We start from the raw sequence: 13,349 nt of genomic DNA on the forward strand, positions 1-13,349 counted from the left end.
AGAAAAAAAGCATTAATTTATACAAAACCCAAAACCAGTGAAGTTGACACGTTGTGTAAATCGTAAATAAAAACAGAATACAATGATTTGCAAATCCTTTTCAACGTATATTCAATTGAATTGACTGCAAAGACAAGTTACTTAACGTTTGAACTGGAAAACGTAATTTTTTGCAAATATTAGCTCATTTGGAATTTGATGCCTGCAACATGTTTAAAATGAGCTGGCACAAGTGGCAAAAAAGACTGAGAAAGTTGAGGAATGCTCATCAAACACTTATTTGGAACATCCCACAGGTGAACAGGCTAATTGGGAACAGGTGGGTGCCATGATTGGATTTAAAAGCAGCTTCCATGAAATGTTCAGTCATTCACAAACAAGGATGGGGCGAGGGTCACCACTTTGTCAACAAATGTGTGAGCAAATTGTCGAACAGTTTAAGAACCACATTTCTCAATGAACTATTGCAAGGAATTTAGGGATTTCACCATCTACGGTCTGTAATATCATCAAAAGGTTCAGAGAATCTGGAGAAATCACTGCACGTAAGCGATGATATTACGGACCTTCGATCCCTCAGGTGGTACAAAAAGCGACATCGGTGTGTAAAGGATATCACCACGTTGGCTCAGGAACACTTCAGAAAACCACTGTCATTAACTACAGTTAGTCGCTACATGTGTAAGTGCAAGTTAAAACTCTACTATGCAAAGCGTAAGTCATCTATCAACAACACCCAGAAATGCCAACGGCTTCGCTGGGCCCGAGCTCATCTAAGATGGGCTGATGCAAAGTGGAAAAGTGTTTTGGTCTGACAAGTCCACATTTCAAATTGTTTTTGGAAACTGTGGACGTCATTTTCTCCGGAACAAAGAGGAAAAGAACCATCCGGATTGTTATAGGCGCAAAGTTCAAAAGCCAGCAACTGTGATGGTATGGGGGTGTATTAGTGCCCAAGGCATGGGTAACTTACACATCTGTGAAGGCACCATTAATGCTGAAAGGTACATACAGGTTTTGGAGCAACATTTGTTGCCATCCAATGCAAGACAATGCCAAGCCACGTGTTACATCAACGTGGCTTCATAGTAAAAGGGTGCGGGTACTAGACTGGCCTGCCTGTAGTCCAGACCTGTCTCCCATTGAAAATGTTTGGCGCAATATGAAGCCTAAAATACCTCAACTGAGACCCCGGACTGTTGAACAACTTAAGCTGTACATCAAGCAAGAATGGGAAATAATTCCACCTGAAAAGCTTAAAAAAATGTGTCTCCTCAGTTCCCAAACGTTTACTGAGGGTTGTTAAAAGGAAAGGCCATGTAACACAGTGGTAAAAATGCCCCTGTGACAACTCTTTTGCAATGTGTTGCTGCCATTAAATTCTAAGTTAATGATTATTTGCCAAAAAAACATTTAGTCTCTCAGACTGAATTTTTTTTTCTCTCACCCTCCCCAGGGTTTACCAGTTTCTCACCTTTTTTGTGAGGGGCGCCGGAAGTTGGCAGACCCATCAGCGATCCTGTTCTGTCTCCCTGTAATATTTGTCTGCTCTTGAATGGGATTGTGCTGAAAATTTTCATTTCCCCTCGGGGATTATTAAAGTATTTCTGATCTGATTCTGATTCTGATGAAAAAAGCAACAATGTATTAATTAGCTGTATATCTAGAACAACTAAATCAGGTGTTGACATGTTTAAGGACTGGATTGAGGCAACAAATTTGTCAAAAAGTAATTTTCTTCTGTGGGCAAATCAATATTGATCCTTTGAACTCCAATAAACTGAAGACCATTGATGACTTTATGGATACGATGTGTAGCATGAGTTTACAACCTAAAATTACAAGACCAAGCGAATTACAGACCACTGCGCCACACTCACTGATAATATATTTAATAATGATTTTGACAATAATACTACCGTATTTTCCGCACTATAAGGCGCACCGGATTATTAGCCGCACCTTCAATGAATTACATATTTCATAACTTTGTCCACCAATAAGCCGCCCCGGATTATAAGCCGCGCCTACGCTGCGCTAAAGGGAATGTCAAAAAAACAGTCAGATAGTTCAGTCAAACTTTAATAATATATTGAAAACCAGCGTTCTAACAACTCTGTCCCAAAATGTATGCAAATGTGCAATCACAAACATAGTAAAATTCAAAATGGTGTAGAGCAATAGCAACATAATGTTGCTCGAACGTTAATGTCACAACACACAAAATAAACATAGCGCTCACCTTCTGAAGTTATTCTTCATTCGTAAATCCTTCGAATTCTTCGTCTTCGGTGTCCGAATTGAAAAGTTGCGCAAGCGTGGGATCCAAAATGGCCGGTTCCGTCTCGTCGAAGTCATCGGAGTCAGTGTCGCTGTTGTTGTCCAGTAGTTCTGTGAATCCTGCCTTCCGGAAAGCTCGGACCACAGTTGTGACCGAAATATCTGCCCAGGCATTTACGATCCACTGGCAAATGTTGGCGTATGTCGTCCGGCGCTGTCTGCCCGTCTTAGTGAAGGTGTGTTCGCCTTCGGAGCTGTGTGAAAAAAGCCACCCGGCCTCTTCGCGTAAACTTCCCTTAACCACTCGCTCATCTTTTCTTCATCCATCCATCCCTTCGAGTTAGCTTTTATGATGACGCCGGCTGGAAAGGTCTCTTTTGGCAAGGTCTTCCTTTTGAATATCACCATGGGTGGAAGTTAGCATGGCAAGCTAGAACCACAGTGAAGGATGACTTCTCATTCCCTGTGGTGCGAATATTCACCGTACGTGCTCCCGTTCCACAGTGCGGTTCACAGGAATATCAGTTGCTGTGAAATACGGTAGTAATCCGTGTGCGGATGGAGAGATTGCGTCTTTTTATGAACCGGATCCTTGTCGCTTAGTAGGAGCCATTTTGTGGTCTTTACAGATGTAAACAGGAAATGAAACGTACGGTGATACCCGCGCGTTTTTTCTTCTTCTTCCGGGGGCGGGTGGTTGCTTACAGTAGAAGAAGAAGCGCTTCCTGTTCTATGGGGGCGGGTGCTTTCCTTGGCGGTTGCTTGCGTAGAAGAAGAAGCGCTTCCTGTTCTACCGGGAAAAAAGATGGCGGCTGTTTACCGAAGTTGCGAGATCGAAACTTTATGAAAATGAATCGTAATAAAGCGCACCGGGTTATAAGGCGCACTGTCAGCTTTTGAGAAAATTTGTGGTTTTTAGGTGCGCCTTATAGTGCGGAAAATACGGTACAAGTGTTCTGCTAATAATTGATATCAGCGATCATCTACCAGTTTCCACAATCTATGTTAAAAAACTAGAGGAGGAGGAACAGCAATGTTGATTGCTCAAACAAACCTATGTATATTCCAATGCTTTTAAATGTTTAAATAATTGAATATTTTTGTATTTAAGGGTCAACAATACAGAAACTAGAGGCCAACAGTTCCATTTTCCATTTTCAAATCTGTGCTATTCATTCATGACAATGCCATTCTAGTCGATTGGATTACACACTAAAAAATGCTGGGTTATTTCGATAACCAAATTTATGAGTTGCTAGTGTTGGGTTAAATTTTGTAGTTATTTTTATGAAGCGCAATCCATTTTGTGGGTTATAAGGGTATTACTTTAACTAATTTCTGGGTTTTCAAAATGATGAAACATTTTTGGGTTGTTTTTCAATGAAAACATTTTGGGTAAAAGGCTTTCTTTTATAAACAGTTACTTTTTTTTCTGGAAGGGCATTTTATTTTGGATTAATCGCATTAATATTATTTACAATCACACATCTTATGTACATGAACACATATGAGCATGCTGTATAGGACTACTATGACCATACATGGCAATTATTGTAAAAGAAATGTCACTCATATCTTGCTTTTGAGTATATTTTAATGGAACAAAAATAATTTAGATCAGTATTTGGGAAGAAGTAGGACAAACCAGCAGTAAAATGTATAATTTTTAACCAACTATTGGGTCAAGGAGCGCTAAATTGTGCAACCCAGTAGTTGGGTTGGGAATAACCCAACATTGTAGTGAACATAACTCAGCTTTTGTGTTAAATAAATTCAACCCAATAGTTGGGTTATGAATCAACCAACATTGAGTTATCATAACTCAACTTTCTGGTTAAATAATTCAACGTAAAAGTTGGGTTGAAAAAATTAACCCAAAATGTTGAGTTAAAATAACTCAAACAAGGGGTTTGCCCTTTTCTGAACCAGCAGTTGGGTTAACATTGGGTTATTTTTTTACCCAACATTTTTTAGTGTGTAATTTATGATACAATGCTGTCATATTTTATCAAAACTACTTAGTTTCAAATATATATTAAAAATAAACAATGTTTTGTGGCCTTCTTTCATCTCCGTAATATCGCTAAAATTCGTTCTATTTTATCCACTAGCGACGCTGAGATCATTATTCATGCGTTCGTTACGTCTCGTCTCGACTACTGTAACGTATTATTTTCGGGTCTCCCTATGTCTAGCATTAAAAAATTACAGTTGGTACAAAATGCGGCTGCTAGACTTTTGACAAGAACAAGAAAGTTTGATCATATTACGCCTATACTGGCTCACCTGCACTGGCTTCCTGTGCACTTAAGAAGTGACTTTAAGGTTTTACTACTTACGTATAAAATACTACACGGTCTAGCTCCGTCCTATCTTGTCGATTGCATTGTACCATATGTCCCGGCAAGAAATCTGCGTTCAAAGAACTCCAGCTTATTAGTGATTCCCAGAGCCCAAAAAAAGTCTGCGGGCTATAGAGCGTTTTCTATTCGGGCTCCAGTACTATGGAATGCCCTCCCGGTAACAATTAGAGATGCTACCTCAGTAGAAGCATTTAAGTCCCATCTTAAAACTCATTTGTATACTCTAGCCTTTAAATAGCCCCCCTGTTGGACCAGTTGATCTGCCGTTTCTTTTCTTTTCTCCTCTGCTCCCCTTTTCCTTGAGGGGGGGGGGCACAGATCCGGTGGCCATGGATGAAGTGCTGGCTGTCCAGAGTCGGGACCCGGGGTGGACCGCTCGCCTGTGCATCGGCTGGGAACATCTCTACGCTGCTGACCCGTCTCCGCTCGGGATGGTGTCCTGCTGGCCCCACTATGGACTGGACTCTTACTATTATGTTGGATCCACTATGGACTGGACTCTCACAATATTATGTCAGACCCACTCGACATCCATTGCTTTCGGTCTCCCCTAGAGGGGGGGGGGTTACCCACATATGCGGTCCTCTCCAAGGTTTCTCATAGTCATTCACATCGACGTCCCACTGGGGTGAGTTTTTCCTTGCCCGTATGTGGGCTTTGTACCGAGGATGTCGTTGTGGCTTGTGCAGCCCTTTGAGACACTTGTGATTTAGGGCTATATAAATAAAGATTGATTGATTGATTGATTGATTGTGTGCATGTTGCAAGGTGTACATGGATAATGTTGGTATGAAAGTAAATACTTTGATGGGATAGGCTCCAAAGTAACAAGCGGTAGAAAATGGATGGATGGAGGGTTATTGTAGATATAAGAGTAAGAGTGTGTTTTTTTCGGACACACATAATGTTTTTTATTTTGTTTGAATTGTATAAATTGGCCCTAGTGTGTGAATGTGAGTGTGAATGTTGTCTGTCTATCTGTGTTGACCCTGCGATGAGGTGGCAACTTGTCCAGGGTGTACCCCGCCTTCCGCCCGAATGCAGCTGAGATAGGCTTCAGCACCCCCTGCGATCCCGAAAGGGACAAGCAGTAGAAGATGGATGGATGGATGTATAGATAGAGAGTATTTTTCGTTTGTCGTGTTCAAAACAAAAGATAAGACAAAATGTTTCTATTGTGAGATTTTGTGCAAGAGGATTGATACTTGTACTGTTGTTCAATTTGTTACATTATTGTTTTGTTTTATGAAATGATTCATGACATATGCTTCTCTCTGACTGATGCTTGTTTTCCACATTTGCTAATTTAAGTTCTTGGGGTTTGAAATGTCTTCTGTTTTCCAAAAGCAGGATGTTGTATTTTGTTACGGCAATACATTAGCCACTAGAATTTTGATACACGTCTTATTTGATTGACGCCTCCATTAAATGAGGGCTCAGAGGAAAGGATGTGTCAGTTCTCCAAACACTTCTCGCTCTTCGGGTGATCTCTTCCAATCCTCGATGGAATTTCAGGCGCGAAGAGCTTGTAAATAACAAATTGAGATGGACCTGAGGAAACTGTTTGTAGATACCATTGTTATGATGAGTGGAATGACACATGGCAGACAAGTAGGTCATGAAACCTGACATGTCACTCAAGCAGCGTAACACACTGAATGTGAACGCCTGTCTCGGTATTAGACCCTGACAGAAGACAGAAGAGTTGAGAATGTTGTACAACAAAGTTTGTTAGACGGACATTCAAAACCATATAAGTCAATTATAATACCGTATTTTCCGCACTATAAGGCGCACCTAAAAACCACACATTTTCTCAAAAGCTGACAGTGCGCCTTATAACCCGGTGCGCTTTATTACGATTCATTTTCATAAAGTTTCGATCTCGCAACTTCGGTAAACAGCCGCCATCTTTTTTCCCGGTAGAACAGGAAGCGCTTCTTCTTCTACGCAAGCAACCGCCAAGGAAAGCACCCGCCCCCATAGAACAGGAAGCGCTTCTTCTTCTACTGTAAGCAACCACCCGCCCCCGGAAGAAGAAGAAAAAACGCGCGGATATCACCGTACGTTTCATTTCCTGTTTACATCTGTAAAGACCACAAAATGGCTCCTACTAAGCGACAAGGATCCGGTTCATAAAAAGACGCAATCTCTCCATCCGCACACGGATTACTACCGTATTTCACAGCAACTGATATTCCTGTGAACCGCACTGTGGAACGGGAGCACGTACGGTGAATATTCGCACCACAGGGAATGAGAAGTCATCCTTCACTGTGGTTCTAGCTTGCCATGCTAACTTCCACCCATGGTGATATTCAAAAGGAAGACCTTGCCAAAAGAGACCTTTCCAGCCGGCGTCATCATAAAAGCTAACTCGAAGGGATGGATGGATGAAGAAAAGATGAGCGAGTGGTTAAGGGAAGTTTACGCGAAGAGGCCGGGTGGCTTTTTTCACACAGCTCCGAAGGCGAACACACCTTCACTAAGACGGGCAGACAGCACCGGACGACATACGCCAACATTTGCCAGTGGATCGTAAATGCCTGGGCAGATATTTCGGTCACAACTGTGGTCCGAGCTTTCCGGAAGGCAGGATTCACAGAACTACTGGACAACAACAGCGACACTGACTCCGATGACTTCTACGAGACGGAACCGGCCATTTTGCATCCCACGCTTGCGCAACTTTTCAATTCGGACACCGAAGACGAAGAATTCGAAGGATTTACGAATGAAGAATAACTTCAGAAGGTGAGCGCTATGTTTATTTTGTGTGTTGTGACATTAACGTTCGAGCAACATTATGTTGCTATTGCTCTACACCATTTTGAATTTTACTATGTTTGTGATTGCACATTTGCGTACATTTTGGGACAGAGTTGTTAGAACGCTGGTTTTCAATATATTATTAAAGTTTGACTGAACTATCTGACTGTTTTTTTGACATTCCCTTTAGCGCAGCGTAGGCGCGGCTTATAATCCGGGGCGGCTTATTGGTGGACAAAGTTATGAAATATGTAATTCATTGAAGGTGCGGCTAATAATCCGGTGCGCCTTATAGTGCGGAAAATACGGTACACAAAAAAATGCAGAAAACTAAGTGCAAAGTTTGCAGAGGCAGGTGCTGGCCAGACAACACTCACAAGAAACGAAGAAGCAAGGCTGCCTTGTTGCTCTGCTCCTAGTCGCTAGAACAAGCTGTCTGTAAACAGGAGAAGACAGGGAACAGGAAGAACAATACTAAAAGTATTAACAATATAACAATCTCACAATACATTGGGGAAATTTGACTTTTTTTTGGAATTTTGCCCATCGTTCACAATCCCTATGTAAAACTAGAACACACTATTTTTTAAAGCATCCTAAAACCCAATCCCAATGTTCCTCCTCACTCACTACCACTAGTACGGGTAGTGGGCATAACAAGGAGTAGGGGGTATGGCCCAATCCCAATACACCCTCCTCACCCTACTTTTTAGCCTTATCCGTACATTTTGCGCGTTGTCGTGAAGGTAGTGGTGTCCCAATGACTCTTTGCATGTAGGGGTAGTGGGCATAACGAAGAGTAGGGGTTATAAATCTAGCCCTTCAGAGTGAGGCATTTCAGACGCTGACTTGCTCAGGTAGGGCCAGAAAAATATTCTAACTAACAAAGACTTAATTAAGAGTTATTTGGACACGAGGGGAACATATTGTAAGCAACAAAGACTTAATTTAGAGTTATTTGGTTAGGGTTGAAGCTGAGTGTGAAGCGACTGGGATGAGAATCAGCACCTCCAAGTCCGAGTCCATGGTTCTCGCCCGGAAAAGGGTGGAGTGCCATCTCCGGGTTGGGGAGGAGATCTTGCCCCAAGTGGAGGAGTTCAAGTACCTCGGAGTCTTGTTCACGAGTGAGGGAAGAGTGGATCGTGAGATCGACAGGCAGATCGGTGCGGCGTCTTCAGTAATGCGGACGCTGTATCGATCCGTTGTGGTGAAGAAGGAGCTGAGCCGGAAGGCAAAGCTCTCAATTTACCGGTCGATCTACGTTCCCATCCTCACCTATGGTCATGAGCTTTGGGTTATGACCGAAAGGACAAGATCACGGGTACAAGCGGCCGAAATGAGTTTCCTCCGCCGGGTGGCGGGGCTCTCCCTTAGAGATAGGGTGAGAAGCTCTGTCATCCGGGGGGAGCTCAAAGTAAAGCCGCTGCTCCTCCGCATCGAGAGGAGCCAGATGAGGTGGTTCGGGCATCTGGTCAGGATGCCACCCGAGCGCCTCCCTAAGGAGGTGTTTAGGGCATGTCCGACCGGTAGGAGGCCACGAGGAAGACCCAGGACACGTTGGGAAGACTATGTCTCCCGGCTGGCCTGGGAACGCCTCGGGATCCCCCGGGAGGAGCTGGACGAAGTGGCTGGGGAGAGGGAAGTCTGGGCTTCCCTGCTTAGGCTGCTGCCCCCGCGACCCGACCTCGGATAAGCGGAAGAAGATGGATGGATGGATGGATGGTTAGGGTTAGTGTGGAGGGAGAGTGTGATCAGCGCGCCCGCAGGAGCAAAGGTCACCGCCTCTGTCAATGGTGTTGAGGATGTAGCGCCATCGGATAGGGGCGGGGCATGTGCTGCCGGCGAGACACAGCTGGCAGGTGATTAGATTTCACAGGTGGTACGTGGTAATCTAATCATCTGTTGTCTTTTACAGTGAGCAGCCGGAAGCAGAGAGAGAGAGGGTTGCAGACGCGACTGGAAGGTCCCGTTCTGCTAGAGAAAACTTTGATTTAAAACAATTGATCATTAAAACCTTGTTAAAACCTGCACACTTGGCTCTTCTGCCGTGTCTACAGTAGAGCTGCTAGGAAGCGACTTCCCCAGTTAGTAATGGTGAATATGTTCCCCATACTAAAGTGTTACCGATTGTATAATAAGGCCATGCAGAATGAGGCATTAAAAATTACCGTATTTTTCGGACTACCGTATTTTCCGCACTATAAGGCGCACCGGATTATTAGCCGCACCTTCAATGAATTACATATTTCATAACTTTGTCCACCAATAAACCGCCCCGGATTATAAGCCGCGCCTACGCTGCGCTAAAGGGAATGTCAAAAAAACAGTCAGATAGTTCAGTCAAACTTTAATAATATATTGAAAACCAGCGTTCTAACAACTCTGTCCCAAAATGTACGCAAATGTGCAATCACAAACATAGTAAAATTCAAAATGGTGTAGAGCAATAGCAACATAATGTTGCTCGAACGTTAATGTCACAACACACAAAATAAACATAGCGCTCACCTTCTGAAGTTATTCTTCATTCGTAAATCCTTCGAATTCTTCGTCTTCGGTGTCCGAATTGAAAAGTTGCGCAAGCGTGGGATCCAAAATGGCCGGTTCCGTCTCGTCGAAGTCATCGGAGTCAGTGTCGCTGTTGTTGTCCAGTAGTTCTGTGAATCCTGCCTTCCGGAAAGCTCGGACCACAGTTGTGACCGAAATATCTGCCCAGGCATTTACGATCCACTGGCAAATGTTGGCGTATGTCGTCCGGCGCTGTCTGCCCGTCTTAGTGAAGGTGTGTTCGCCTTCGGAGCTGTGTGAAAAAAGCCACCCGGCCTCTTCGCGTAAACTTCCCTTAACCACTCGCTCATCTTTTCTTCATCCATCCATCCCTTCGAGTTAGCTTTTATGATGACGCCGGCTGGAAAGGTCTCTTTTGGCAAGGTCTTCCTTTTGAATATCACCATGGGTGGAAGTTAGCATGGCAAGCTAGAACCACAGTGAAGGATGACTTCTCATTCCCTGTGGTGCGAATATTCACCGTACGTGCTCCCGTTCCACAGTGCGGTTCACAGGAATATCAGTTGCTGTGAAATACGGTAGTAATCCGTGTGCGGATGGAGAGATTGCGTCTTTTTATGAACCGGATCCTTGTCGCTTAGTAGGAGCCATTTTGTGGTCTTTACAGATGTAAACAGGAAATGAAACGTACGGTGATATCCGCGCGTTTTTTCTTCTTCTTCCGGGGGCGGGTGGTTGCTTACAGTAGAAGAAGAAGCGCTTCCTGTTCTATGGGGGCGGGTGCTTTCCTTGGCGGTTGCTTGCGTAGAAGAAGAAGCGCTTCCTGTTCTACCGGGAAAAAAGATGGTGGCTGTTTACCGAAGTTGCGAGATCGAAACTTTATGAAAATGAATCGTAATAAAGCGCACCGGGTTATAAGGCGCACTGTCAGCTTTTGAGAAAATTTGTGGTTTTTAGGTGCGCCTTATAGTGCGGAAAATACGGTATAAGTCGCAGTTTTTTTCATAGTTTGCAGTGCGACTTATATATGTTTTTTTTCTTTTTTATTATGCATTTTCGGCAGGTGCGACTTATACTCCGGTGCGACTTATACTCCGAAAAATACGGTACTTAATAATGACTAATTAAGAGCCAATATGTTACTAATTTGCATGTTAATAAGCAACTAATTAATGGTGAATAAGTTCCCTATACTTAAATGTTACCAAAATATGTGCGAGTCCTTATGCATGCGCCTTGTGAAGGTTGACGGCGAGACTTGTGCAGTCGCCAATCATGTGCAACCTTTTACACATGCGCTTCTGTGCTGAGCAAATCAAGTGAATCGTGCGTGTGGTTCTGCACATGCGCGCTGTGATAGGTGAAGCGAGTGGGGGCCAGCCTTAGCGTGCAGTAACCATGAGCATGCGTTTTGTGACGAGTGAATCGGGTGATTCACTTTGGAGAGTGACTCACAAGTACCCGAGTCAGTAAAAATAATCATGTTTACCATCACTAATATACAGCAAGTCCAAAGTGACTAACAATGAAGACAATGGGAGTAATCTATTGCACCCATAAAGCCCTCTAAACAACTTTGAAAAACTGCCAACAATACTTAATTTACATGCTGTGGCCTCAATATTAACCAAGTATTAGCAATATTGTTATTATTAAGAAAACGGAAATGCTGATTATCGGTCCTGCTAAACACCGACATTTATTTAATAATACCACCTTAACATTTGACAACCAAACAATTACACAAGGCGAATCAGTAAAGAATCTGGGTATTATCTTCGACCCAACTCTCTCGTTTGAATCACACATTAAGAGTGTTACTAAAACGGCCTTCTTTCATCTCCGTAATATCGCTAAAATTTGTTCTATTTTATCCACTAGTGACGCTGAGATCATTATTCATGCGTTCGTTACGTCTCGTGTCGACTACTGTAACGTATTATTTTCGGGTCTCCCTATGTCTAGCATTAAAAAATTACAGTTGGTACAAAATGCGGCTGCTAGACTTTTGACAAGAACAAGAAAGTTTGATCATATTACGCCTATACTGGCTCACCTGCACTGGCTTCCTGTGCACTTAAGATGCGACTTTAAGGTTTTACTACTTACGTATAAAATACTACACGGTCTAGCTCCGTCCTATCTTACCGATTGTATTGTACCATATGTCCCGGCAAGAAATCTGCGTTCAAAGAACTCCGGCTTATTAGTGATTCCCAGAGCCCAAAAAAAGTCTGCGGGCTATAGAGCGTTTTCTATTCGGGCTCTAGTACTATGGAATGCCCTCCCGGTAACAATTAGAGATGCTACCTCAGTAGAAGCATTTAAGTCCCATCTTAAAACTCATTTGTATACTCTAGCCTTTAAATAGCCCCCCTGTTGGACCAGTTGATCTGCCGTTTCTTTTCTTTTCTCCTCTGCTCCCCTTTTCCTTGAGGGGGGGGGGGGGGGGCACAGGTCCGGTGGCCATGGATGAAGTGCTGGCTGTCCAGAGTCGGGACCCGGGGTGGACCGCTCGCCTGTGCATCGGCTGGGAACATCTCTACGCTGCTGACCCGTCTCCGCTCGGGATGGTGTCCTGCTGGCCCCACTATGGACTGGACTCTTACTATTATGTTGGATCCACTATGGACTGGACTCTCACAATATTATGTCAGACCCACTCGACATCCATTGCTTTCGGTCTCCCCTAGAGGGGGGGGGTTACCCACATATGCGGTCCTCTCCAAGGTTTCTCATAGTCATTCACATCGACGTCCCACTGGGGTGAGTTTTTCCTTGCCCGTATGTGGGCTTTGTACCGAGGATGTCGTTGTGGCTTGTGCAGCCCTTTGAGACACTTGTGATTTAGGGCTATATAAATAAAGATTGATTGATTGATTGATATTATAAGTGCTAACGTGGAGGAACAACTTTTAGGGATGCCATGATCACAGAGAGATAACTAATTTATGCAGCTATTGAGCCAGTGAGATGATAAAAGTTACATCTAGATTATAAATCCTGCCTCTCACTTGTATAGTAGAAGGTTTTGCTCTTAAATCAAGAAGTTGGTCAACTCTGAGATTCAACTTAGACCCGGAAAGGACGAGAAAGATACGAAAAGACGCTGTACGCGTAAATTACCGGTAAAAAAAAAAAAAAAGTTTTATCTGCGTGAGGATTATATTGAATTATTCATCAAAACAAAAAGATATAAACATCACATCAGTTGGCATCCCACTGAGATCAGACATTGTACAGTAAGTGATTGCTTCTACACTGCAAAAACTGAAATTTAAGTAAGATTAAATATCTCAAATAAGGGTGATATTTGCTTATTTTCTGTCTGATAAGATCATTCTTCTCAATAAGCAGATTTTATGTTAGAGTGTTTTACTTGTTTTAAGGGTTTTGGTCCTAAATGATCTCAGTGAGATATTACAGCTT

The sequence above is a fragment of the Nerophis lumbriciformis genome, linkage group LG31, assembly GCF_033978685.3.
Source record: "Nerophis lumbriciformis linkage group LG31, RoL_Nlum_v2.1, whole genome shotgun sequence".
NCBI lineage: Eukaryota > Metazoa > Chordata > Actinopteri > Syngnathiformes > Syngnathidae > Nerophis > Nerophis lumbriciformis.